The sequence below is a fragment of the Xenopus tropicalis genome, chromosome 6, assembly GCF_000004195.4.
Source record: "Xenopus tropicalis strain Nigerian chromosome 6, UCB_Xtro_10.0, whole genome shotgun sequence".
In the NCBI taxonomy this organism is placed as follows: Eukaryota; Metazoa; Chordata; class Amphibia; order Anura; family Pipidae; genus Xenopus; species Xenopus tropicalis.
In genome coordinates, this window is record NC_030682.2 from 80,465,311 (window position 1) to 80,491,484 (window position 26,174).

A 26,174-nucleotide genomic window follows, 5' to 3' on the forward strand; every position below is an offset into this window, starting at 1 on the left:
TAGGTGTTTTTTTTAACTATTTATTGGTATTCATGAATGCTTTCTCACTGACAATGTCACATAACTTATTTATCTAGAAAATGGATGTCTTGGTGCACACTAATAATATAATAACTGTATAAGTACAGTTACAAAAAGTAGAAAACTGCAAATATTAACTGCACAAATGGTTACACTGCATATTGTTTGTGAATATATTGACACATGATTCAATAGGGTTCACCTACAAATGGTGCAGTCCTACATGCAAAACTGATGACAGAATTGCGGTTATTAAAATGCCATACGCAAAGATCCTACTTGTGCTTATCTATATGCTCCATTTGATGGCTGACTTTACCTTGGAACTTGAGTGAAAAGAAACCCTTAATTAATGTTTGCTTGACAAGATGCTTTATCCTTTATGTGTAGTGATGAGCAAATCTGTCCCGTTTCGCTTTGCCATAAAATTTGCAAAACAGCAAGAAAATCCATGAAATGGCGAAAGATTCGTGAAACTTGTGAATTTTGACATGACCAACAGGCAATTTTGACGCAACCACGCCCTTTTTTGCAGTGGCCACAAACAATTTGATGAGCGACAAAAAATAATTCCACGCGGCAAATTTTTCTGCAGCAAACTTTTCCAGAAGTTTTGGAAGACAATTAGCCAATGGTGAAATGCGAAAATTCACTGCAAATCCATGCCTGGCGAAAAAATTTGTTCATCACTACTAATGTGTTGCACCTACAGAAACTCAATATAGATCCTACAGAATCACATACATTTATATGGTGTTTAAATCCACATCAATGTCCCGTAACATGCCTAAAGTTCACTGAAAAATTCATTAACCTGCACAAACACATGCCTGTATATGGTGAAAAGTTTTATGTAATTTTGTGTTGCAATTGTGGTGCAATTATGTTGGAATTGTGTAAAAGATTGTTGTGTAGTGTGAACAACATAGCAAATAATGCCATTTTTTAAAAAAATCCATTGGTTTATAAATGAGGCCTAATTTTGAACATTTTTAAAGAAATTTTTGTATAATTAAGCAGAATTTGTTTCTTTAAGAAAAATACACGGACTCATATACACACATATACGTACAAGTTTCAATAAAATTGAACCAAAGAAGGCTCCTGTACCTGAAGCAGCACTTTTCCCAGCAGGACACTCACTGTTGGAGTTCTTTTTATTATTCATCAAAGGGAATCTTAAAACACACCAAAAAGAAAAAAGATGGAAATTACTTAACTGTTTGAGGGGAAAAAAGGAATAAAAATTAAAATAAATATTATATTACCAAAATCTACAATGTGTAAAATGATTATGTTGTCACAAAATGGCTAAGAAGAAATACAATGAATTAAATATGATATAGTAGCTTGATTTTGACCTACTGTACAGCAAAGTAACAGGAGGTTGTGGTCAGTAGACCAATTCCTGACAAGTGCTAAATTTTACACTTTTATGTTCTGTTGTTCAAATAATTAATGTACTCACAAATCATTACTGTATAATGGTGGACTGAAAAATCTTTAATGTTATAATAATAATGAAAATTTATTGATTCCACTATTGATAATGGCTTTTGTAACATGAACACTCTAAGCATTATCTAATGTAATAGCATGAAATTAAGCACAATCTGAAGTTTACTAATTGCAACTATGTATTATATTAATTCTAACAGTGCTAACATGCTATCAGTTGCATATTTCTGTTTTAAATAAATGTTGTGCAAAGTGCCTGTACTATACAACATTTCTGTTCTATTTAAATTCGTAAACTATATCATTCCTATATGTTTAAAATATTGAACTGTTATCCCATTAATTGCAATTTCTTACAGTGACTTTTATACAAATGTACTGTTCACAGGCTTTACTCAGTGTTATTTGTAAGCTTCATTGGTCTTTTTCTTTTTCGCTAAGAGCTGATTGAGCCAACTTATTCTGATATATCAAAAGCAGAATATCACTGCCTATAACAGAAATTGCAATAACTGTGTGCTAGTTTAATAGAACACTGCAGGCTCTGTAAAGCATTGTTTCTTAAAGGGTTGCTATAACTTCATTTTTTATTTTCCCAATGGATTTGCCTAATGGACCCAAATGTTAAGAAACAGTGCTCCAGAAAAACAGTTAAGGAAAAAAGCATTAAACATCACAGTTTCTATTATAACTGCCAAGATTTGCTTTTACATGCAAATATATTTAAAGGGAATATAATAAAAGGGAAAAGTGATTGCTAATAATAGCACCGGAGAGCACATATGTAAGACCAGTTTAAAGAGCTTTTGGTGCAAATACAAAAAAGAAACATATTTTATCACATATAGTTTGAACTGCTAAATGCTCAAATGGTTTGTAAAACCTTTATTATATATATGCAAAAAGAAAAAAATGTCCACATAGAGTGTCTTTTTTCTACTAATGATTATTGTCATTATATAATTATAATTATATAAATTATATATTTGTAATGAGTTTTGTATAATATTTGGGTTTACATTACATACAAAGAGGCCTGTGGAGTTCTTGGCCTTATGGGAGCTACAGTATACAAATATTTTCATGGGCCACATTGTACTTGCCAGCCTCCAGTTGGGTATCCCTGGTGTTGAAATTGTTACAACTTTTGTGAACTGGTTTGAGGAATCTATACCAATATCAAGTTCTCAGCCTCCATTAAACTAAGCTACATATTAATATTTCATTTTTTAATGTTTGAGTGTAATTCATCAGCAGATATTACAATATTCGTATTGTGTCTTTTTAGAAATCCTAGCCACTTTTGTAATGTAAGCAAGAGCTCAAATAAGCTTTTTCTGAATAGTCACCCTCTTTGTATTGTTAATTTTGCTTACAAAATTAAAATTGGGACCAGGTATCAGAAACTAGTATTTGTGATTTTTAGGAAATTGTTTCAGAAGGGAAATTCTGCTTTTTCTCAGCTCCCAAAACTTTGTTCTACTGTATTTCCTTAAAGCATTATAATAAGCATGTCAATGCCAGTTTGTTTGTACTGCCTAGACCCAATCTTAATTTTTCATCATAATTTAGTAGCCTGTATATCCAGCTGCACATGCAAATTTAACATCATTAATTCAACTGATTATGATTTAGATTATTATTACATTTGAGCCTTGTGTATTACTGACAGAGAGGACCTTGTTGCAGGCAGGATATCAAGCAAGCATTGAGAAGCAACAGCATATGGAATAATGCTGATTAAGTGGCTATGAATAATCTTAAACTGATTGGTTTTAAGTAACATCACTGATTATGGTAGAATGATAATAGGGGACTGCAAAATTATTTCTTAAGACCTTAAATTATACAGACTTTTCAGACCTTTGGATGTTAGGGTTGATACACAGCTCTTGGAAGACATCTCTTAAAATGTGACAATGGGAGCAGTGTTTTGTTTTTTTTATAAAATGCCAGTGAATATTACTGATGAACTCTAAATGCATATATTTGTGTGTAATACAGTATAAGGCATTAATACAAAAGGATGCAGATATCTACTGCATATAGCTCTTTTATAGCTATTAAAGCTGCTGTTTTAGTGAGTTATAGAGGGTAAAAGTGCCTAAAGTTTTGTAATCAGTGATGAACGAATGTCAAAATTTCACAAAATGCCGAAAATTACGGGAAACACCGAAAATCACACACGGCGAATAAAAAATCATTGCGGCAAATTTTTGACGTGCCATTTTTTGTGAAGTGCAAAATTTTTTTTTGACACGCAACTAATTTTTCCATGCCAAATGTTTGCACCTGTTTCGCGAATAAATCTGCCAATGGCAAAATGCATACATTCCCCACAAATCCATGCCTGGCAAATGACTTTGCTCATCACTATATGTAATACAAATAACAAATCTTCAAGCCTTTTTAATATTTTAAGGAATGGTGTGTTATTTGTAAATGGAAATTATTTGTAAAAAAAATCCCCATCTTCACAGTGATAACACTTAATCCATTTAACTCTAACTCTTTCAGTGATTCAGAGGCATTTCAGAAAGGGGACTGTCACGGTCCCAGGCCTAAAGAAATGGTTTATGTAACAGAATGAGGCCTTTATTGGAGAATAGCAACTACATATCCATACAATTCCATCAGCAATTGAATGGTAGCCAGCCTTCACTAAGCGGTTTTATTCCTAGGATGTGCCAGGAATGGAAACTGTTGGACACTGAGTGCTAATATTCAGCTGCATTGGCTTGCAGCTCAGCAGTCAATTGGTTCCCTTGTGGCAGGATACAGCCTAGACTGTGCCCTCTAAATTTCTGTACAAAGACTAGCCACCTAGTGAGCATGCCCGGTTCAGTCTACTGCATGTCCCAGACAGAACACAACTCTCACAAGGGGACTTGGGGGTAATTATGTGTATGATGTTACAGCTTGGGTTGGCTTTGTTTGCCCTCACTGTATGCGTCAATTTCTTTGGAAAGAACAAAGAAAGCAGGCTGCACAAAATTAAACACTTAGATCAGTGTTGTCCAACTTCCTGTATTATCACATGACCATAACCATATTAATAGTGGTAGTACAGCAAAAACCTACCATACTCTGCCTTCCCTACCCTGCCTGTGTGTGCCATACTCTGTCTGCCCTATGCTGCCTGTGTGCCACACTCTGCCTGCCCTACCCTGCCTGTGTGTGCCATACTCTGTCTGCCCTATGCTGCCTGTGTGCCACATTCTGCCTGCCCTACCCTGCCTGTGTGTGCCATACTCTGCCTGCCCTATGCTGCCTGTGTGTCAGTCAGAGTATGGCACACACAGGCAGCATACAGTGACACAATGCTGACACTGCTCCTACAGTCTACATAATAACTATATATTAAAAAACCTTTTTTCGCAGAGGTGTGAACAGGCGAACAATGTGGGGTTTACAGTCTATGTCTGAGCTGTGAACAATGCAGAGGGTGAACAATGCAGGGATTAAAAGGTGTGAACAACACAGGGGATTTTAAAACAATACAGGGGGTTTACAGCCTGAAAGGTAAGCCATCAAAGCAGCCAGACAGGTGGGGGGGCCACACAGAGGGGGGTGGCGGGCCGCCAGTTGGACAGCACTGACATAGATCAAAGGTTGTCATACACATACCATTTATTACAACAGGCAGGACAGGGGACAGTGGGGTACATTTAAGAATTAATAGAATATTCTTCCCTCAGAATAGTTGTTTTATCCCATTTTTTTCTCCTTTCCAAATAGTAAGCCTGCTGGGGGCCTACACAGGTTCCCAGCAGCCTCACCCAAAATGTCCATAGTAGGGAAGAAAAAAGATATCTTAGCGTCCTGGATGACATTTGTTCCAAAGTCACATTATTCTCTCCCCCTCTCCAGATATTTCTTAGTTACCAGTTCACACACAGCAGGCAGCAGTTAGTGCATTTTCCCAAACAGTTCATAGAGTCACTGAGCAAAAAGCTTTAGTTATTGGGGGGCCACATATTTAGTAAAACAGGGGTATACACTGTGAATTTTACTTGGTAAATGAAAAATAAAAAGATGGAATGTAAACAGAACCGACAGGATTTAGGAAAGATATTTTAGGGTGGCCTTCATCAATCCCCTCTCCATATGGGTCATATTGTAAATGTCAAATTCCAGGCTTCCAGGACAAAATATAACTTCAAGGAGAAGGAAAGATTCAAAGGTGGTATAGTCTCTATTCTCCTTCCCAAGCAGTCAGGCCCAGGTTCTTTCAAATTTTGCTATTCCAGACTCCACAGCAAACCTGGGCACTCTAGACACAAGTATATCCAGCAAACCTGGGCACTTTTGGCATTCTAGACACACGTATATCCAGCAAACCTGGGCACTTTTGGCATTCTAGACACACGTATATCCAGCAAACCTGGGCACTTTTGGCATTCTAGACACACGTATATCCAGCAAACCTGGGCACTTTTGGCATTCTAGACACACGTATATCCACACATGTATATTCCATACTTGGTAGGGCTTTCGCCTCTAACAATTCTTTTCAAACACTTGAATATTTTAGTCCATAGCTCACAGCACCTCCAGACTCCATAGAGATTGTCTGGAAGAGATTGTCTGGAGGTGCACAGTTTACTTGGTAGGGCTGCAGCATCTGCCAAATCTTTTTCCTCCCTAAAGCACCCCCAGACTTTACACAGATGGTCTGGTCTCCACACAGATCAGTCTGCAGAACTCGTGGACACCCCATAGACAGTTCAGCGGGTAGACTGCAGCCTCACAAACATTGAATTACTTTCTCCCATTTTCTGCAGCACCTCTATACTCCACTTAGATGGACTGGTCGACACACAGCTTGGTCTTCAGAACACCCCATAGGCGGTTCAATCAGTAGGGCCACAGCCTCTGCCAATTCACTAGACTCTTCAAAATGATTGGACTCCGTAACAATTACCTCTGGCTGGATAGTGCTGTTATTCCTGCCCAGCACAGATTCTGATGCCACATAGGAATGGATTGTACCCAGTGGGATATCACCCTAACAGGTATCACACACACTAACAGTTCCCTGGTCACTTGGATACCAAAATAAAGTTGTTTGGGAGGCTTTCTGTTCCTCCCCCACCACAGCACTGACTGTACTGGGGGTAACTGAGAGTGTTTGGGACCTACAGTAGCCAGGACTGGCTGAACATGCTGAAAACTCAAAAAGATTGTGCACATATCCTCAGTGCTTCCTTGAGTCGTTTTTTGAATTCCCAGACTCCCACATAATCTTTTATCACTTCCAGTTCTTGATAAACAAGGTCAACAAGCCAGTCCCTCTGACTCTGCTTGCACTGACTGCTCCACTCCATATGCCAGACCCGCATCTCCAGATAGTCCAAGCGACTCCCATCTCAGCTAGAACAGGACTCTCTCTCTGGGATCAGTAGGGATTGCTGGAGTCCAGGAGTAATCCATTCAACTGAAGATATCCCATGGGTCACCATAGAATCCAGGTGGGATGTTTATGGTCGCTGCCACTAATAGTCATGGTCACAGGCCCTGTGGGTTCACAGACATAGGACAGAACCCAGACAAACAGTTTGTGTAACAGAATAAGGTATTTATTAGAGAACGGCAACTAGGATATGCCAGGAATGCAAAATATTGGTCACTGCTCATATTCAGCTGCATTGGCTTGCAACTGGGCAGTCAGTTGGTTTTCTCATGGCAGGACACAGCCTAGACTGTGTCTTCTCATCTTCTGTATAAAGACTAGCCACCTAGTGAACATGTCCAGTTTAGTCTACTACATGATCCAGACAGCACAACTCTCACAAAGGGACTTGGGGGTAATTATGTGTATTGTGTTATAGCTGGGCCTGGTGTTGCTTGCCCTCACAGTAGGGGTCAATTACCATGGAAGGAACAGAGAAAACAGGCTGGCTATACAACATTAAACTCTTAGATCAATGGTTGTCATACACATACCATTTGTTACAACAGGCACGAGGCGCATTTAAACATTGATAGAATATTCCAGTTTTTTCCCTCCAGTTTCAAAAAGTTGTGTATCACAGGAGCATATTCAGAAGCAACTTTAGCCAGACATTATGTAGCACATTGAGTCCTATAAATAGCTGCTTTGGGAGGTTTTCATATCAATAGTAAGCACCCATAAAGAAGATGGATTAATGCATTTCAGGACTTTCAACGCTTTAAGAATTGATGCGAAGAGGGGGTATATTTTGTAGACAATGCATAAATATACTTTAATGAGTACCAAAATGTACAAAAGTAAATGTTATATAAGACTCATAAGGATGGCCACATTCTGGTCTTAGTCTTTACCAAAAATCTGTCCCTTTCTGATTTTAACAGTGTCCCCTTCCCCTTCTCTGACCATCACCTGGTTACATTTTATGTCTCTCACTCTCCTTCCCAACCTGCTCCTTCCCCCGCTGTACTAATTCGAAATACTCGTGACGTAGACCTCCCGGCCTTAGCTCGCTCTTTCAGGTCCAGTCTCTCCTCCTTTAATGAAATGTCTGAACCTGATACCCTGGTTAGCGAGTACAACAGTATACTAGCCTCCACCATTAACTCATTCCCCCCCCTCAGCCTAAGCGTACTCGGGTCCAAAACCCATTCCCCTGGCTGAATGTGCAGAGCAAATTCTTAAGCTCCTGTGCAAGGTCTGTGGAACGTATGTGGAGGAAATCCCATATGCAAGCAGACTTTATCCACTATAAATTTATTGGCCTGCCTCAACTCAGGAAAACTAAACAGGAGTACTACAACACCCTTATAAACAATAATAAATCCAACCCAACAGCAGCTAGGCTGCTCATGCATGCCCTCATCCTATCCCGACTGGACTACTGCAACCTGCTATTAACCGGCCTCCCATCTTTCCCCCCTACAGTCTATATTAAATACTGCTGCCAGAATTCTCCTCCTCTCATCCAGGAGAGTTCAGGCCCCTCCCCTGCTAAAGGCCTTATCATGGCTTCCTATTAAACAAAGAATTTCTTACAAACTCATTCTCTTAACCTTCAAAGCCCTCCATTCCTCTGCTCCTCACTACATCTCTTCCCTTGTTTCTCCATACGTCCCTGTCCGACTCCTTCGTTCCTCGCAGAGCAATCGCTTGGCTGTGCCCCCCACTACAACTGCTGTTTCCCGCCTTAAAACCTTCTGCCTTGCTGCCCCTTACATCTGGAATGCCCTCCCTGATTTCCTCCAGAGAGAATCCTCCCTCAGTCTTTTTAAAACCAGCCTAAAAGACTACCTTTTGGAGCACTCGCCCAGCACCTGATCTGGGAATCAGCACTTATATTGTACTGTCACCCACTGTGACCTACAGCACTTATATTTGCCTATTTGTGTCTGTAAGTTACCCTCCCATATAGATTGTAAGCTCTACGGGGCAGAGACCTCCATCCTCTTGTGTCTTTGACTCTTAACTTATTGCAACTGTTACTGTATCTTGTATTTATTTGTATTTATTGTTATACTTTGTATTTATCTATTATCTTATTAACCCCCTGTTTGTATTAATGTATTCTACTGTACAGCGCTGCGTACATAAGTAGCGCTTTATAAATAAAAATATACATACATACATACCCAAAACGCCTGTTTTCTATAATCAATACCCTTCTGCGTCCCTCACAGACTCCATTACCTCACTTTATGCACTCTCCCCAGGACTTTGCTGATTTCTTCATGAACAAAGTGAAGTCCATCCGCAATCAAATTCCCCCCTCTATTAATACTAACCATCTCCTCCTTCCTCAGCACCCCTCTGCATGTCTTAGCTCTTTTGGTCCCGTAACTGTCTCTGAAGTCTCCCGGCTTCTATCGTCGGCTCCCCTCACCACTTGCTCTCTAAACCCCATGCCTTCTTCTCTGCTTAAACACTGTGTTGCTGAGCTTACTCCGGCTCTTACTCACATCTTCAACTCTTCTCTGTCTTCTGGAAGTTTCCCCTCTTCATTCAAACAGGCCTGTGTCAAGCCCATTCTTAAAAAGGCCACGCTGGACCCGTCCTGTCTATCTAACTACTGTCCTGTCTTGCTTCTACTTCTTGCCTCCAAAATCTTAGAGCGTATTGTCTTCTCCCGTATTACTAACTTTCTTAATGCACATAATTTATTGGACCCACTGCAATCTGGCTTTCGTCATGCACACTCTACTGAGACGGCGTTGTGCAGAGTTCCGAATGATCTTCAGGTTGCCCAAGCCAACGGTCACTTTTCTATACTAATCCTCCTAGATCTATCGGCTGCGTTTGATACGGTTGACCACTTCCTCCTTATGAAAATTCTGAATTCGATTGGTCTCCATAGCTGCATCCTAGATCTCTTCCTACCTCTCTAATCGTTCATTCACTGTCTCCTATTCTAACCAAACCTCATCTCCAGTTCCTCTTAATGTGGGGGTACCCCAAGGCTCTGTACTTTGTTCTCCCTTTACACGCTGTCTTTGGGAGATCTTATCCGTTCATTTGGCTGTAAATATCATCTGTATGCTGATGATATCCAAATTTACTTTTCGACCCCTTCGTTAACAGTTGAAACTGAGACTCAAATTTCTAACTGCCTCCTGGCCATCTACAATTGGATGAACCAACGCCACCTCAAACTGAACCTAACAAAAACTGAACCAATGATCTTTCGGCCTAAGCCCGGTCCTACTCCCCCCTTTTCTATCTCTATTGAAGGCATCCTCATCAACCCTATCGATTCGGTGCGTTGTTTGGGGGTGATCTTTGACTCCAGTCTCTCCTTCTCTGACCATATTAACACCACTGTCAAAACCTGTCACTTTTTCTTATGCAATATTGCCAAAATCTGTCCCTTTCTTTCTACTGCAACAGCTAGGTTGCTCATGCATGCTCTCATCCTATCCCGACTGGACTACTGTAACCTGCTTCTAACCGGCCTCCCTAACTCCCATCTTTCCCCCCTACAGTCTTTATTAAACACTGCTGCCAGAACACTCCTCCTCTCATCCAGGAGAGTTCAGGCCCTTCCCCTGCTAAAGTCCTTATCATGGCTTCCTATTAAACAAAGAATATCTTACAAACTCCTTCTCTTAACCTTAAAAGCCCTCCATTTCTCTGCTCCTCACTACATCTCTTCCCTTGTGTCTCCATATGTTCCTGGCTAACTCCTTCGTTCCTCGCAGAGCAACCGTCTGGTTGCGCCCCCCACTACTACTGCTGTTTCCCGCCTTAAACCTTTCTGTCTTGCTGCCCCTTACATTTGAACTGCCCTCCCTGATTTCCTCCGGAGAGAATCCTCTCTCAGTCTTTTTAAAACTAAACTTAAAGACGACCTTTTGGAGCACTCACCCAGCACCTGATCTGGAAACTAACACTTATATTGTAGTGTCACCCACTGTGACCTACAGCACTTATATTTGCCGATTTGTGTCTCCCATATAGATTGTAAGCACTACGGGGCAGGGACCTTCATCCTCTTGTGTTTTTGACTCTTATTGCAACTGTATCTTTTATTTATTTGTCTTTATTGTAATACTTTGTATTTCTTTTTTGTATTTACTTTTGTATATCTATTATCTTAATAACCCCCTGTTTGTATTAATGTATTCTACTGTACAGCACTGCGTACATAAGTAGTGCTTTATAAATAAAGATATACATACATACATACATAAGATATTTAGTAAGTTGTGATTTTCATAAAGTAACTAACAAATAAGCATATTTTGCTTAATAACATTAAAAATAAATCATGAAGATAACACAAAGGAGACCTCTGTCCCTTAGAGCTTACAATCTACAATTACAGACACAAACAGTGATAATTATTTAAAAGCAACGAAAGAAACAGATTTGGTTGAACTTGGCCTCAGAGTGCCTACATTTTACATAATCTTTAGCGTTTGCTGTTATATACAAAATATTAGGGGCCCTCAAGAACTAAAGGACTATGGAACATGTTTTTGTATACTTTCAATGTGCATTTAGTTGGCACTGTTCCTAGAATTTATTGTAAACTGCTTGTTCTATTCCCATTTCTCTGCTGTGTCACTAACCCACACTGGCCATGTTATAAGCTTTTAAATTACAGCTGGCAATGAGCGAATTTGTTGCAAAATGCAGCTACCGCACAACTTTTTTTACGTGTGCAACTTTTTTTGATGCAAGCACAACTTTTTCCCAGGACCGTGACTTATTTGATGCAAACTTTTTTGCCACAACAGGCTTTTTTTTAGGAGACAGGAACTTTTATGGCATGATCTAGACTTTGTTTTCACTTGGCAAATTTTTGTCACACAGAATTTCGCAAAGCAAAATTTTGCAGCAAATCCGTGTCTGGTGAAATAATTAACTCATCACTAATTACTTGCTTCAGCAAGCAGTGAAACATGATTTACCTTTATAGATATTTTTTCCCACCTGACTAGAAAGAATTCTGGGGAGAATGGAGAATGTAGTTTGCTGAAGTTTAATAAAATTAATTGAACTGCTGCAAATGTAAGGACCTTGGAATATTGTAGACAAAACAACTGTTTTGTGTACAATATTTCAAGGTCCTTACATTTGCAGCAGTACAATTAATTTTGGATTTTTATACGTACATCTTTGCGGCAAAATTCTCAGTTTTGCCAGTGGCAAACAGTTTTGTAATTTTACACTAAAATTTATTCATGTGGTCTGTTTAACCAAAAAAAAAGTTCCTAATAGACATCATTATTAATCCGCCTCTTGCCCTCCACATCAACACATGGGATTGTAGTATTATTTGGAGAATTTTAACTGGTAACTGGTAAAAAGGGTATCTGGATGGTACAATATTGATGGAGAAGCCAATGGCATGTTTGTAAAAAAAATTGCAACTGAGCCTTTTTGGTTTTAAAGCTACATTTACAGTGCCCATTATTATTTATGTTTGCATATGTACAGTATGTTCTATACACTTAAGTAATAAAATATACATGTGCACTTTCACTTTTTCCAGTTGGTGTTTCTGTTCCTTATCAAAATGCTGAATACTGTAGTTTTCTCATATAAGTGTGAAGAATTTAGGGAATGCTATCAACTACAGAGACCTTCTGTGATAATCTTCATTTACAACTGATTCCCTATGCCTGAGTTCACCACAGTTCACTAGAGGGACACCCCAGTCTTCTCTTCACTTGCATAGTATTTTTAGAAGGAAAATTATCAAAGGGAGAATTTATTAATATAAAGACTGCATCCTTTTACACTAATTGTAACAGATATATCAACGTTCAAATTAAAATTTTAACAAAAATTTAAATTTTGTTGCACTAAAACTTCCAAATTTGAATTAGGGTTTCCAACACCTGGATGTATTATATTTATTAAGTGCACAAATTTTGAAAAACTCAAATGTAAAACTGCAGCATCTAAAAGTTTGCGAGCTCATGTAGAAGTCAACTTCTATCAACTTCTATGTGAACTCAAAAGCTTTTAGATCTACGTTCGAGTTTTTTTTCTAATTTTTTGTGCTTAATAAATATTGAACATTCAAGTTTTTGAAACCATAATTTGAATTAATTTGTTTTAGAGCAAAAGAATTTGAATGTAAAAATTTGATAAATTGATTAAATAAATTAACCCCTAAGACTATTTTGATTTATTTCTGAAATTGAGTCTATCAATCTATCTTTCTAAAATACAGTTCTCTCTATTTTTACCCAAGTATAACTGTGGCAAACTCTATTTTTACCCACATGAGAGAGATGTCAACTAACACCACGTTATTAGGATGATAACGATCCACTCCAGGCATTCTGGAACCTTATTAAATGTTGCCATTTAGAGTGAAGAGGAATAAGATGTTAAAATAAATTCAGGACTGGATCATTATTAACATAATGGCAATGGGTTAGTTGACATTTCTGTATTTGATTTATAACTTTACCTTTCTATACGTTTTATATCATCATTCTAGTTCACCAATAATTTGTCTGCCAATTACCATCTCCATGTTTTCACTAGCTTGTATGACCTATATTTTGAATATAGAATTTGGACGTCTATTATGAATTAACAAGCCACTTAATTTTTTTATTTTCAATTTTCACTGATTTCATGATTACTTTATATTTTATGTAATAAACTTATAATTTCAAATCTATGAACTGGTTTCTTTATGTTTAACGCATTTTAATGGCTGGCAAGCTTATGATTTGCACTTTGTAAGTTTAACTTTGAAAGGGAAGGTGGATATAAATTATTTATTTATTAATTTTAAATTGCGTAAAGTATGTATTGATTTTATGTTTGTGCAATACATTTCATCTTTATTGGTTTGTTTTTGGCTTAAGTTCATACCATTGTTTGAATACTGTAGCTTTGCCAAACTGGTTATTTCCTTTTTTCACCCCTACATTTCTTGATTGACAGTAATGCAAATTAGATTAAATAATAAAAGAGCAAACCATTTAGGTACTTAAAAGAAAATAACTGTTGTGAGAAAAAAATGCATACCAAATAATATAGTGCCTTTAGACCAGTGTATAGCATTTGCAGTGTAATATGTGCATGAAGTAGCTTACTAACAACTATGTATAATGCATTTTTATAAAGGTCTAGAGGGAAAAACATCATATTATTACACTATAAATCAAATTTTTATAAAAAAACAAGACTGCTAAGCACAGACTATTACAATTGAAATGTATTGATTTTACTCTACATGAGTTCAAGAATTATAGAAGTCAAAGGAGAGGGTTGATGGCTAATGTATTTAGTAATTAAACTTAGTGAAGTAGGCACAAATTGTTTCCTGCCAGTCCTTTGGGATGTGGAAATTTCTGTTGTTCAACCTTCAGTGAGGTTGATTTTAGGTTATGTTTTTGGTAATCCCTGCACAAAATATACACTCCTTCAGCTTTACATATTATCTATGAGTAAATACCTGCAGTTTGTTGATGGACTACTGATTAGAATGCAGAGGCCTACAGACAGTTATCAATACAGCCTGTACTTATACCCATGTTATACTTTAAATGGCCATGATGCATCAGAAAAGAATTAATTGATACCAAACTTTGCTGTATCTTAATTATTCTCTACAATACTAATTCTAAAAAAATGTTCTTGGACTAGTGATGAGTGAATCTGTCCCATTTTGCTGAAAAATTCACAAAGATTTGCAAAACAGTGGAAAAAATGGCAGAAAAGACGCAAGTCGAGCAAATCCATACCTGCCAAAAAATTTCACTCATCACTACCCTGTACTCTTTCCTCCAAATAGAAAACTGATAGAGTGCATAAAACCCAGTAAAAGTTAAAAGACATCACTCAAAAACATAATAATTTTGATAATGAGTTTCATTACAAACAAAAATATGTTTTGTATGCTACACTATAAGCATCATAAATACAAATATATAAAAAAATTATTTATATTAAGATGTTAAATATTTAAAGGTATACAGTCATGATCTCAGAGCATTGTGCCTGAGCTTTCAGAAAGAGCCAACACTACACATTAGAACTGAATTAAGAATATGGCAAGCCCCATGTGAAATTTCAAATTTAAATGTAATTTAATTTTGAAAAACAGATTTCAATGCAGGATTCTGCTGTAGAAGCTCTATTAACTGATGCTTTTGAAAAAATAAGAGGTAAGAGCTGTAAAGATTATTTTACCATGCAGAATGTATTCTACAATAAGAAGCACAAAGAGTAATTAAATAAATGTCGCAAATTTGGAATAGGTATAGAAAACAAATTCAGGACACAGCAAGGAATTAGGAGCCAGCATTTACTGGTCTAATGTTCTGGTTTTCTATACCTGGTAAAACTTTGCAGCTTTTATGACATTATTGACATTGCAGAAAACACATTCTTAGAATAACTATCAATATATAGCTAATATATAGGCAAATTTAAGACTGATGATCCACGCAGCGAGTTAGTCGCCAACGATAGATCTGCCTTTCCACCAGCAACCATAGGAGTCTCCAGTGGAAAGGCTTGTGCATTTCTCGGTTTTCCAAAGCCACGCAAAGGTGCCTGGGCAACTTTGGAAAAACTTCCTCCAACAAACAGCAGTAAGCAGTATTAGTTAAGAGAAAACTGTAGGCTGGACATCTCATTGTTCAATTAACCATCAATTCAGTTCAATTCAGCCATTACTGTTCAATTAGCTATCAGTTTTGCATCTACAAAAAAAATTGCTGTTGATGAATGTCTGGACATGGTGGCAAACTAGGCATTCTTACCATAGACCTTTTTACAGTTAGCTTCCATGCAGAATATTGGTCTGTGGTGTTACTATATATAAATATTATAACAATGCTGCACTAGAAAGTAGTGTGTGTTATTTGTACTTCCTCACTGCAAGTAGCAGGTATGGCCTCAGTCATATACCAGATGAAGGCACAAACACATAAATAGACAAATAGATAACAAATGCTTCAGGATAAATTATCTACAATGCTATCTATGCTAATAGAAAATCTTTCTTGGTAGGAATGAGGAGCTGAATAGGAACACGTGACAAGCTACATAACTAATGAGAGATGAATGGCTTTGTCTTTTGTCTATATTATTACTGCATTTAATATTTCCAGACTGTAAACTATCCAGGACATAGACTTAGTTCAAATATCTGTTATATGAGTATGATCAGAGTTCTATAGATACAAAATAACAATAATGATAATAATATTCTCCGCACCACAAGAACCCTTTACAAGTCTGCAGTTGCTAGTATCCTCTAAACAAAATAAAGCAGATAATGAAAATGGTGACATATTAAACTTTATAAAGAAAACCTGACAATGCAATGTGGCCCAAGTACTGAAGATGTGGGTAAATGACACACAAACACAAGGTTGGGTCTTCTCTTCTCTCATCCCTTTGCAAAGTGGTGTGGCTCTTCAAAGCATTACATTTAAAGACAGTGTGACAATAGACCGGTCAAGAAATTAGGAGAGCAATTGAAGATAATTACTGCTGTAAATAACCCTGTCACATCCAGGCACTAATATTGCCCACTGTTCTCATTTTGTGCTCTGCCTGATCTGTCTTTTAACACACTTCATCTCCTCTTCTTTGTAACATAGCTTGTAAAAGAAAATGTATATTGCTGCATCAGCCTTATCAGCACTTCTGTGCACCCACACACTTTTGAAATTTCTTGCTTTACAACATCCTCCTACCTCACATTTGGGTTCTTTAATCAACTTTTTTCTAAAGACTAACATTATCTCACATGTATTGTCTTGTTTCCCTGAATCACTTCTCCCCTGGGATTTTCTTTTGCTTATAAAACCTGTTATTTACTGTAATCTTTCTTTGTCAGCAAAATTAACCTCATCACTCTCTAAAACTCTCTCAGCCTGCCATATAAGAAACTCTTGGTTATGGAGAAGTGCTTTTCAACTATAAATCCTGTGGTTGAATTGTTTCCTGCTCAAAGTTCTACTAGTATTTTTTTATCTTCTCTCTTATTTTGGTTGAATTTTGTTACACTCAGATCAACTGTTGTTTTTCTATCAACCTTCTTCTACTCAACAGCAGCTTTTTTGATTTGTCGTATGAAAATCGTGACTTTTTCATATTGCCGCACAAAAGCCAGCCTACCCTTTTTGTACGTATATCTGCTTTCTAAAGTTACATAGTTACATAGGGTTGAATAAAGCCCAGAATCCATCAAGTTCAACCTTTCCAAGTAATCCCAGAATACACAAACCTATACTGACCTACTGTATCTATACACTACATACATAAACTATATATACAAACATTAATAATAAATGTAGATTTTAGTATCACAATAGCCTTGGATACTATGCTTGTTCAAGAACTCATCCAGGCCCCTCTTAAAGGCAGTAACAGAATCAGCCATTAGGACATCACTAGGTTAAAAAAAAAAACACCTACGCTGCTTCAAATGGAAGCTCCGTTCCTCAAATCTAAAGGGGTGGCCTCTGGTGCGTTGATCGTTTTTATGGGAAAAAAGAACATCCCCTATCTGCCTATAATCCCCTCTAATGTACTTGTACAGAGTAATCATGTCCCAACCTCGACAGTCTAACCTCATAGCTTAAATCTTCCATTCCCTTTACCAGTTTAGTTGCACATCTCTGCACTCTCTCCAGCTCATTAGTTAAAGTATCAGAATACACACATTTTATTGATGAAGATGTATTTTTAATGTATGCCTTATATGACTTTTCTCTTTAAATAAGCATCCAACATTTACATATTAGCTGTTTGAAAGCAAACATCTTATTGATGACAGGTATAAGATCTATAATAGAGAATGCTTGGTACCTAGATACCTTTGATTATGTATCCCAGCATGACTTGAAATAAACATTACAAAAATAGAATTGTGTTGCCATCAACATCCATTAGTTAATATCAAGTATAAGGAACTTAAAGCACATAAGGATAACCATAACCATACCTGTATTGGAAACACAAACAAACATTATGGGAGTCTAAAAAGCTACTGCTTGAATGCCCTGTTAGTGTAGAGGAAAACATTGCCTTCCTATATAAGTACCAGTTAGAGTTACAAACTAAAGAGAACTATTAAAAAAAAAACTGGATTCAAATAAATTAATGTGTTAATGAATTAGTAATTTTTAGATTAAGTGGGGAAAAGGGGGCTTTTATATACAATATTTTATAAAATTGTATATACAAACTATAAAGAGTCACTGAAACAGGATTTCTAAAGTGGAAATAAGTAGTCATGTCATTCACTTTAAATGTTACACAGATTCCTCTGTGATGAGAGAATAAAAGGAAGCTGTCTGAACACACCGAGTTTTTGATGCCAGACCGAGCAAAATGTTCAAGAAGATAAAGAGGAAGTCAAAATGTAGGCCTTATCTAGTCAGAATGCATCTGGAATAGATGCTTTGATAGCAGCTTGCACTTGTGGTATATAAATGTCACACAAAATAAAACCATGAGACAGATTATACAGAAAGAAACAGACCTAAAACCTATCCTTGTGGGATACCAACGGAAAATCAATTAGATGAAGAAAATGTTGTGTACAAGAGGAGCAAGCCACAAAGGGTTTTTTATATAGGGACCCTAAGTAAATACAGTACAGCATATGCAATATATGACTCATTTGTAATAAGAAATAATAAAGCATAAAAGAGAAATTATAACAATAATAAGTATTTTGTGTTCTACCTTCCATTGGCACATTTTAGATCCTGCACCAGTGCACAGTGTATGGAATAAAAATTTATAAAAATGTTTCTTCCAAAAATAACAGGTTTTAATTGGTTTTGCAATATGTACAATAAAAATTTGAAGTATAATAACTGTATAATCAAGAAAATTGCATTGCAACATGTGCTTTTTCTTTCTTTGTTCTTATTCATGCATTTTTGTTTCTTTTAAACTTTTTATTGCATTTCCCTATGTGAGTTCATAATTCATTGTATACACAGAAAATAAATTCTCTGCTTCCCCTTGTGAAGATATGGCATTTGTTTACTTTTAATACGCTTAATTTATCTCTCTAGAGTATACATACACACAAACACCACGCCCATATACTGTATGTATAGTAAGTACCAAAAAAATCACACCTTTTACATATTACTTATGTATTTATGTTTGCCAAAAATAATATGCTCGAGGGCTAATATTACAGGGGTTAGATCAACCTGGAACAGCAACATGATTAGTTTTCAAATTAAACTGCCTTTATTAAACATACCTAGTATTACAGCAAAGTTTCAGGCCATACCTGGCCCTTCAACTAATATTACAGAAGCAAAGAAACCCCTTCTATTTGGTACACTTAAATGTATTATTTAAATGTAATATTTAATAATTTACACATCACATTAAACATCTAAAAAAAACTATAGTGTGGTTTGTATAAAACACCAACACATAGTAGTCACTATCTAGTAGTATAAAACTTGTACCTTCAATCTTTAGCCCCCCCCACCTCAAATTCAAACTAATGTGCTGTGCCAAAATAGTGAACCCTTTCCCTAGAGTAAATAACTTACTCTTGGACCAGAACAACATGACAGATTGAAAATTCTAGAGGAGGTGGGATAATTGCTTTAGAATCTGTTTTTAAATTATTTTACTTTGACTGCTACATATGAACACCCATTAGACATACTGTATGCATGGATGTTTTCAAATTGTTTCTATTACACTCGACCAGAAACCTAACTTATTTCATCTGGGATTTTCTTTTCCTCCCTCCCACCTTCACTATCATTACTGACTGTTCTGTGATTGTTAGCCCTGCACTTCTTATAAGTTACTATTGTGAAGCTTGTCAAGAAATGCCTTTAGCCACGGAAACTCACTTATTCCTGTGCAATTTCATTAAAGTTAACAAATGTACCACAACTTAAATGACAAGAAACAAGCAATGCAGCCGCTCTTGCTGCTAACAACCTTTTATATTATAACAAACCAAGAATTTCTGTCGAAATTACAAATAGTGTTGATAACCACTGTTTTCCTCCTGATAAAAAGCACAGCTACTGAATGTAAATATGAAAAAAGGAACAACTGCTTCTCTCAAATTGCCTTATGCCTCATATATCTAAAACCAATTTTCTTAGCACACCAAACACCATGATGAATATAATATAAAACAACTGCTAGTGAGAAAGGAGTGGAGTGAATCCCATCTAAAATCTGAAGGGAAACATAAAAAATAGGTATTTTTACACTTACAAAATATTCTGTACCAAAAGTATGCATACATATAAATATAACTTTATCTTTAACAAAAAAATGTAAATACCTTTTCCTGTTTTTAACTTAGCCAGTGCCAAAGAGTGTAGGACTTTAGGATAGGTAATCTGGGTAAGGAATTGTGGTCGGGATTACAAACTGCACTATTTTGACTATTTAGCTGCAACAAGCTGAAACTGCAGCAGCAAAATCTTTTCCCAGGCATGGATTTGCGGCAAAATAAACCATTGGCAAAAAAATGTCACGCTCTTTGACGCAAGAAAGTCGCCAAATGATTTAAGCATTTTTGGATATCCAGCAATGACAGTAGAACCTCACAGTCTAACCCCTTCTAACACTGCCAAGAGGTTATCCATTTTAACATGTCAAATGAGGAAGCCCTTATACCTAAATAGGTTGGTCCTTACTATGAAAGCTGCTTTTATTATCCTTTACCCTGATTCTTCCAGATTTACCAATACAAACATATATAGAGATTAGATCACTGGAAAAATGGGCAACATTCATTACTTTTTGTTTCTTTAACACTATACAATAAAATAAAAAAAATAAAAAAAAAAATATATATATATATATATACTGTCTAGATATTATAATATTTATAGAAGGTTTCTTGCATAAAGATGGGGACAGATTACCAGAAATACTGTGAGGTTCCAGTTGAATTGTTTAATGCGATAAAACAAAGCTTTTTCCTGTTTCTGTTGTCAGCTTTGTATTTCTTGACCTGTGAAAGGAATTAGGTACTGTACCAATCCAATCAACAGTTTTCTTATTTTCTGACACCATTGAAGAAATTGTATTTTTTTTCATTAATGAGAGAGCCTATGCTTGTCAGGATGACAATCAACCAAACCTGTTACTTTTATGAATACTGTAAAGGCTGGCAAAATATATCTACTATTGTCATTATAGCTAGAACTCTATGTACTGGGGATGTAGAACCTTCTGTGATTTTAAAAGCAGCTGTGCTCACTTTGTTCAATAAAATAAATTAGAATATATAATCAGAAGAACATTATTTATTGCTAATTTAGGAGCTGCTATATCAGTTGTTCTTATAAGAAAATATGAAATTTCATTTAATGCCCTGGCATAGTCTAAATATTATAAAGCATAACATGACAGAGTACTTTTTGCTTTTATTTCAATGATCATTTTATGATTTCCAGACATTATCCATTACATCCATTTTGAAATACTTAGAAAGTCTGGGAACTAGTGAAATTTTGGAGCAGTGTCCTGTTCTACAGATAAGTGAACATGACTACATGATTTCAAATTGAACAGTTTATAAGTAAATACTATCAAAGTATGTACTTGAGAATTCAATTGAATTTCGTAAGAAAGGCTAAAAGCCTTATGCAATAGGAGCAATAGGAAACTTATACTTTACATTGAAGACTAATTTAAAAGAAGAATTCTGAACCCCTTTGTCTGCTTTTTAATCAAATAATCTTAAGCTATGACCAGACCAGGTTGATGCTCAGCCTGCGTTTATCCTACACTCCCCTACAGCCCGAGCAGTGGCTCTAGGTGCAGGCACAGGGGTAGTAGGTGTGAATCAGCCATGCTGGGAAATTAGCCCTAATATTTATTTTTTCAATGGGCTTCCGTTATGTACACAAAAGAGTTGGTCTATTTATAGCTTGAAGATTCCACAAAAAGCCTTCTTCACTATTAATTGATAAGTAAGAGGTTCATAGCTGTAGTGATCAGATAGGGATAATTTAATTTAATGTTTTAAGATTAAGCTTGGTTTGTAGGTTTGTTATGTCTAGCATTTGTTGTTTGACTACCAATAGAATTGTAAAGGTGTTGTTAACTGTCCCTACTATCTATAATCCAATTGCTGTATGAACTGGTTTATGTTGTCATTGTGTTAAAAATACTGCATAAAGTAGATACAAATGAACAAACTATATTAAACTATAGCTGCAAAAAGCTATGCAGCTTTGGGACCTGTTATCCAGAATGCATGGAACCTGGGGTTTTCCAGATTAATTATATCTTGGTTGAGATCAAGTAAAAGGTACTGTTTTATTATTACAGAGAAAAAGGAAATAATTTTGTAAAACTTGTACTAAATTATTAAATCTAAGGTTAGTGTTGGAATCAAGAACAATGAGGAGCTTTGGAATGGAATATGAGCGTACATCTTCCATCTTAAATTGCTACTATTACCTTTTGTTTAAAAAAAGAATAAGTGTAATGACACAGTATTAATTTAAGCACAGGATTTTTTTTTCTTTTCTGTCTGAAAACACATACATATTTCTTCCAGAAGCTGGTCAATTTTAATATGTAGGTCACAATTCTATTTTTTTCTTACTGCAAATTTATGCTGTTTTTTTACATTCTGTTAAAAGAGAATGTGTGTATCTTAAAAAAGTGTCTCATTTTGAAAAATTTAGAGCAATTTAGGGAAATATGTAGTTAGCTCAATCAGCTCAGTCAGCTCAGTCAGGTCAGTATAAATAACAACCATTTCTTGATTCTCATTTTTACATGTTTATTCATTTTGGGTATGGGATCTCTTATTTGGAAATCTGTTAGCCAGAAAGCTCCAATTATGGTAAGACTATCTCCCATGGAGTGCATTTAAAATTAATTCAAAATGTTAAAATTATTTCCTTTTTCTATTCGATTACCTGTTTCTGTTTTTTTCTATTTTTTCTATTCTATTTTTGCTGACGACACTAAATTTTGCAAAACTATAAGTTCCATGCAGGATCTGCCACTTTGCAGAGCGATTTGACAAAATTGGAAAACTGGGCAGCAAACTGGAAAATGAGGTCCAATGTGGACAAGTGCAAAGTTTTGCCCTTTGGTAGAAATAATATAAATGTGAGCTATCTACAAAATGGTAGTGTGTTGGGGGTATCCTTAATGGAGAAGGACCTGGGTTTTTTTGTAGATAACAAGTTGTCTAATTCCAGGCAGTGTAATTCTGTGGCACCTAAAGCAAATATGTAAAGTACTGTCTTGTATAAAAAGGGCATTGATGCAAGGGATGAAAACATAATTTTGCCTCTTTATAGGTCTCTGGTAAGGCCTCACCTTGAGTATGTAGTGCAGTTTTGGGCTCTTAAGAAGGATAGTAACGAGTTGGAGAGAGTGCAAAGACGTGCAACTAAACTGGTAAAGGGGATGGAAGAGTTAAACTATGAAGTTATACTGTCAAGGTTGGGGTTCTTTTCTCTGTACAAGGACATTAGAGAGGATTATAGGCAGATAGAGGATGTTCTTTTTTCCCATAAAAACGATCAGCGCACCAGAGGCCATACCTTTAGATTATAGGAACAGAGGTTCCATTTAAAGTAGCGTGGGTGTTTTTTTATAGTGAGGGCAGTGAAGTTGTGGAATGCCCTTCCTAGTGGTGTTGTAATGGCAGATTCTGTAAATGCCTTTAAGAGGGGCCTGGATGAGTTCTTGAACAAGTATAGTATCCAAGGCTATTGTGATGCTAAAATTTACAGTTAGTATTGATAATAGTATATATAGTTTATGTATGTAGTGTGTAGGTCAGTATAGGTTTGTGTGTGCTGGGTTTACTCGGAAGGTTAAACTTGATGGATTCTTTTCAACACTATGGGGCTGATTTACTAAGACACGAATTTGAATCCGAATTGGAAAAATTCCGATTGGAAAACGAACATTTTGCGACTTTTTCATATTTTTTGCGATTTTTTCGGCGTCTTTACGATTTGCGCGAAAAAACGCGAGTTTTTCGTAGCCATTACGACTTGCGCGAAAAACACAAGTTTTTCGTAGCCATTCCGAGAGTTGCGCAAAGCCGCGATTTTTTCGTAGCGTTAAAACTTGCGCGAAAAGTCGCGCCTTTTTCGTAGCGTTAAAACTTAAAAGGCGCAACGTTTCTCGTAAGTTTTAACTCTACGAAAAAATCGCGACTTTTCGCGCAAGTTTTAACGCTACGAAAAAATCGCCCGATTTTGCGCAACTTTTGGAATGGCTAAGAAAAACTCGCGTTTTTTCGCGCAAATCATATTGGTAACGAAAAAGTCGCGATAATTTCCGAAAAAATCGCAAAATACTGATCATTACGAAAAAAAACGCAATCGGACGCATTCGGCCCGTTCGTGGGTTAGTAAATGTGCCCCTATGTATAATAAAGTACCTTTTACTTGATGGAAACTATGCTGCATGAATCCATGTTGATGATGATTTTTAGCAGACTTTAGGTAATGGTGATACAAATTATGGAATAATTCCATATCAATAAAAACCAAGAATTTTCTATAATAAATGTGCATATTGCTTTCCATAACAGCCCAGTATTTTGGGTTATAAAAAATAGAGCAGCACTTTGCAATTTGAGGGAATTTCTCACAGCTTAGTATGTAAAAAACTTCTTTAATAATGCCTAAGGGGTAATTTACAAAGGCTCCAAAATTGCACGCCTCTTGTATATACATAGTGCATAAGCAAGGATAATATGGTTCATTTTCCACATGATAAAGTGATGTCTGTTTGAAACATGTACTGCATGCATGCATTGTTTTAATATTTTTATAAGACAGTCAGCTAAATTTAATTAAATTTTACATTTTTCATACCTGGGCTTATTGGATAGCAAATAATAAAGCTTTGAAAAATAAGGTAAAATTTCTAGGTACCATATCAATTCTCACAGCAATTTTTTTTCAATAGGACTACAGTAGAACAGATCAGAATCGAGAACATTTTTAAAATGAATCAAATTTGAGAAACATTTTAATAAGAAATAGTTGAAACCTTGTATTTTAACCTGTGTGGCACAGTATTAGGGCAAACTTTAAAGAAGTGGTATGTCTCTCTCTAAGAATGCTCTATGAGAGCATGTGAAGAATAATGACAGTTGTGTTCACTGAGTGGGTACAGCAGAAGGAGTTGAGGAGAAAATGTGAAGCTAATGCTAATGCAGTTGTTAGTAGACCAGTCTGTTCTGGCTTTAGAAGAACACATTTGTTTGTTGCATATGCTATGTAAATTGAAATGTGGAGAAGACCTGCTGTAAATAAAATACAGGCAAATACCTGCTTGAAGTTACTATAGGTGTTGCTGTGTCTTATCACTGAAAAAGATATTAACACTTCTCATATTTACATGAACTATCAGGGTACAAAATTGTAAGCTTTAATTTAAATTTAAAAATAATAATTTGTGTTCATAAACTCAGCCTTGTGTTACTCTTTGCTAAAGCTTAGTTAGCATACCCTTCTTTTAACTTTGTACTTCATGAATTCTCTAATCCTTTATGACTCAACATAAGCAGCTTAAATATTCCCATGTCCTTTTGCTATGTCACATTTGAAGCAATGTCTTAATAAACAAAAGAATTTCAAGGAAAAACATGATTAAATTGCACACACACACACACACACACACACACACACACACACACACGTGTGTATAAACAATAACCATCAAACACTTTCATAGAAACAAATAAATAAGAAAAATGTACAAATATAAAAATGAATCACATATCATTGCAAAGACCTCATCCTCTCTCATTAGAAACACCTAAAAAGCACTGTTCACTTTTGGTGAGAGTTGTAGTTCACCAATTCTTTATGTTAATTTAATGAAGCACAATAATCACTATAGTATTAAATTCAAATATTTTTTATTGAAGTTGTGATCACATTTTCTAAGCTGCTTGGTACATAATTATTTAAAATAGCACGTTGTCACTTTAATAGCACAGTTAACACTGTATTGTGAATTTCAGTTCACCAATACGTATTTAACAAAGGAGTAAACCAATCTAGCATTTTCATTCAGCAATCAGAGAAGGGGTTGTCTTTTATCCATTTATTATAAATACTTGCGAATTATACCCCTCTTGGTTGTTTTGTGTGGAGAAAGGGTGTGAGAAGATTGTGAGAGTTCCAGTTCAAAACATCCAATCCATATATTTAAGTATTCATTATATCTTAGTTGGGAACAAATACAAGGTACTGTTTTATTGTTGCATTATTTTTACAGATAAATAGGAAATCATTTTTAAAAATGTTAA

At 36.1% G+C, this 26,174-nt stretch overlaps 1 protein-coding gene across 1 annotated transcript in view; it reads right to left on the reverse strand.

Annotated features, from left to right (window-relative positions):
- cdh18 (cadherin 18) overlaps positions 1-26,174 on the reverse strand; it is a 319,640-nt gene that overhangs the window by 235,330 nt on the left and 58,136 nt on the right. Inside the window, exon 2 of the mRNA XM_018094962.2 lies at positions 1,132-1,199. The gene's annotated coding sequence lies outside the window, so the exon portion shown is untranslated. The remainder of the gene's footprint in view (positions 1-1,131; positions 1,200-26,174) is intronic.